Source organism: Acomys russatus, chromosome 19, assembly GCF_903995435.1.
Source record: "Acomys russatus chromosome 19, mAcoRus1.1, whole genome shotgun sequence".
In the NCBI taxonomy this organism is placed as follows: domain Eukaryota; kingdom Metazoa; phylum Chordata; class Mammalia; order Rodentia; family Muridae; genus Acomys; species Acomys russatus.
In genome coordinates this window covers 36,884,723-36,888,351 of record NC_067155.1, presented here as the reverse complement: position 1 = coordinate 36,888,351, position 3,629 = coordinate 36,884,723, and the positions used below count along the sequence as shown (strand labels likewise).

The following is a 3,629-nucleotide window of genomic DNA, read 5'->3' as shown; positions in this document are numbered from 1 at the left end:
ATCCGCATCCAGCACCAGAGACCCCACCCTGGACCTCTCCAGAGCAGCAGTCGGGCGTTAACAGATCACAGACTAAAAAGGGGAAAAATTAAATATATTTTGTTATATAAAACATATCTGGGCCTGGAGAGATGGCTCAGTGGTTAAGAGCACTGTCTACTCTTCTAGAGGTCCTGAGTTCAACTCCCAGCAACCACATGGTGGCCCACAACCATCTATAATGTGATATAATGTGTACTGTATGCATAATAAATAAATCTTTAAAAAAACAAAAACAACAACAAAAAACCGTATCTGAAAACCAATTCCAATGGTTTCTTTATTGTCTTGTCTCCAGTGGTCTTTTTTTTTTAAGTGTGTGTATGTGTGTGTGTGCGTGCATGCAGGCAACGTCGGGCCCTCCTCAAGTGCTCTCCGCCTTAGTTTTTGAAACAGAATTTCTCACTGAACCTTTGACCTTATCCATTCAGCTAGGCTGGATTGCTAATGAGTCCAGGATATGCATATCTCTGCCCCCTCTTGGGGTTCAGATACTGATATGCAAGCCACCCCCTTAATTAACACAGGGGCTGGTGATCCAAAGCCCAGTCCCTGCTCTTGGACAGGGAGCTCTTTACCCACTGAGCCATCTCCCCAGCTCTGTTCCTAGTTTGTTTTGAGATAAAATCTTGTTATGTAGTCCAGTCTGTGCTGGAAGTTACGATGTAGCCCAGGCTGGCCTTGAATTCATCCTCCTCCTGCCTCAGCTTCTTGAATGCTGGGACTGTAGGTGTATACTCACACCTGCCTCTAATTTGCACATTAGCCTCTGTATTGCAGTCTTTGGATCAGTGCTGCTGAGTCATGTAAACACACCTGGCTCCTTAAGAGTAGCCCAGGCTGGCCTTGACTTTGTGATCCTTCTGCCTCATCCTCTTACCACTCTATACTTCTGTTTTGTATCTTTGGCTGTGTACAATGGCTTTATGTGTACATGTGTGTGTGAATATGTGAGTGTGTGCATGTGAGTGTGCACATATGTGTTGCACATCATGCATGTGGAGGTCAGAGGGCCATCTTGGGTGTTGGTCCTGTCTTGTTTGAGGCAGTCTCCCTTGCTGTTGCCTATGCCAGAATAGCTGGCTAGTGTGCAAGCTTCTAGGGCAGTGGTCCTCAACCTCTATAATGCTGTGGCCCTTTAATACAGTTCCTCATGCTGTGCTGATGGCCCCCCCCACCATAACTTTTTTTTTCCAGGACAGGGTTTCTCTGTGTAGCCTTGGCTGTCCAAGACTTACTTTGTAGACCAGGCTGGCCTCGAACTCACAGAGATCCGCCTGCCTCTGCCTCCCGAGTGCTGGGATTAAAGGCGTGCGCCACCACTGCCCAGCCCAACCATAACATTTTTGTTGCTACTTCATAACTGTCATTTTGCTGTTATAAACCATAATGTAAATATCTGCTATACAAATGACCTTAGGTGACCCTCTGTGAAAGGATTGTTCAACACCACACCCTGAGGGATCACGGCCCACAGGCTGAGAACCACCGTTCTAGGGGCTTCTCCCATCTCCAGTTCTCATCTCCGTTGAGACACTGGGATTATACATTTGTGCTGTTGCTTCTGTCTTTTTGTGGATTCTGAGGGCTCAGATCCTTGTCCTCACACTTGTGCAGCAAATACTACCCACTGACTCATCGGATTAGCTCCATGCCATACTTCTTTAGCATGACTATGGAACATACATTATGTGTGTGTGTGTGTGTGTGTGTGCATGTGAGTGCAGTGCCCATGGAGGACAGAAGAGGGAGTCAGATCCCCTAGAACTGGAGTTACAGGTGATTGTGAGCCACATGATGTGGATTCCAGGAGCCATATTTGGGTCTTTTGGAGGAGAGGTATGGGTCCTTAACCATTGAGGCATTTCTCCAGCCCTCCTTCGAACATTTCAAATGACGTATGTCATCAACATGACATTTCCTTGAGACAGCACTGTTCCATAGGTGAGAAGAGACTGATTAAAATATCTCCCTACATATTTATGCATATTATAAGCGATGCACCAAACAGAATGCGAGGTGGCGGTAAATGTCACAAGGGAAAATGCAGCAGCCTGGGTGGGAAAGTGGTACCCACATGTGATCTCAGCTTAAATAACACATTCCTTCTCCCAGCCCAAGGGCAAGGCTTGTACACACATCTCTTTGGGTCCTCAAGGGTCATCTGTCTCTGAGTTCTGATCACCTCTCTTTGGATGCCTGTGTGTGTGCATGTGCACATGGGGAGGCCAGAGATCAACTATAGGCATGGTTTCTCAGGAGCTGTTTGCCTTATTCACTTCTGAGACAAGTCTCTCATGGAACCTGGGACTCACCGATTAGGCTACGAAGGCTGGCCAGAGTCCTGGGAATCCTCCTGTCTCCACCTCACCTCACCCTGGGGCTGTGGAACAGAACATGGCAGCCAACATGTGGCCAGATCTGATTGCAGACAAGATGCTCCCTAACTTGGAACTTGGCTATTCATTTGCTTTTTCTTTTCTTTCTTTCTTTTTTCTTTTTTGTGCATAGGATGTTTACTCAAGCTTGATCCCTCAGCACAACTATATGTATAGAAATGTAAGTAGGGAGAATATAAACCATACTGCCATGAAGTCCCTTCCTGTCCTGTGGCTCCGTTTTCTCAGTGTGCCCTTCCCCGCCCCCACCTTTTGCTTCAAAAAGCCTAGAGTGTGGAAGGCTGGGGTCATTTCTAAGCAGTTTCTGCCTGGGCTGCCAAGTCTGCCTCTTTCTGAGCAGCCCAAACCATGGCTTGTTTCTTCCAGAAAGCTGCCAGTTCTTCTGCAGTGAGGTCCTTCATCACACGAATGTCCAGGCAGAGCCAATGATGGAGTGGACCACAGAAGATGGGGGTTGCGTGGCAAAAGCACCATTCTTCGCTTTGAAACTGGCGAGTTCATATATGTGCTTCAAGCTCACCAGACCTGCCACCCTGTTCCCTGTTTGCGGGGCCCCTTCTCAATCCCAGCAGCTGTCTTTAAAGGTAGGAAATTGTGGGCTGCCCCACTTGAGCTCAAAGGTCCTGTTGGGCTTTACAAAAATCTTTGTGGGCAAAGCCTTCTTTGATGTCCTTTGTCTTCTAGTTGGTTGACAGACACCCCGCTGAGCCAGGACGCAACCTAGTGGAGGCCCAAGCACAGCTTGGCCTGCTCCAGTGATGGTCCGAATCATGCTGCCCACCTCGGGCTTCTTGAGGGTCCAAGTGACCCGACAAGATGGGGTATTTCAATCTTAGTTCACCTCTGAGAAGCAAGAGCCAAGCTCTTTTTTGGTCTATTCATTTGCTTTTAAAGATAGTGGCATAAGTGAGATGGCTCAGCAGGTAAAGGTGCTTGCTGCCAAGCCTGAGGATGTGAATTCAAATCCCCAGAACCCACATGGAGGAAGGATAGAACCAACTCTGGCAAACTGTCCTCTGACTTCCACATATGCTCCATAGTAGGTGTGCTACACACACACACACACACACACACACACACACACACACACACACACACACACACACACGGAAAGGTAATAAGGCCTCAAATGGCTCCAAAACACAGCAATCCTGGGAGCTGCTGGCAGCTTCACCTTCACTCAGGAGCTGG

The 3,629-nt window shown here is 47.8% G+C and overlaps 1 pseudogene; it reads right to left on the bottom strand.

The window, feature by feature from the left end:
- Positions 1–2,731: 2,731 nt before the first annotated feature.
- On the bottom strand, positions 2,732–3,240 carry LOC127203335 (39S ribosomal protein L11, mitochondrial-like; annotated as a pseudogene).
- Positions 3,241–3,629: the final 389 nt, after the last annotated feature.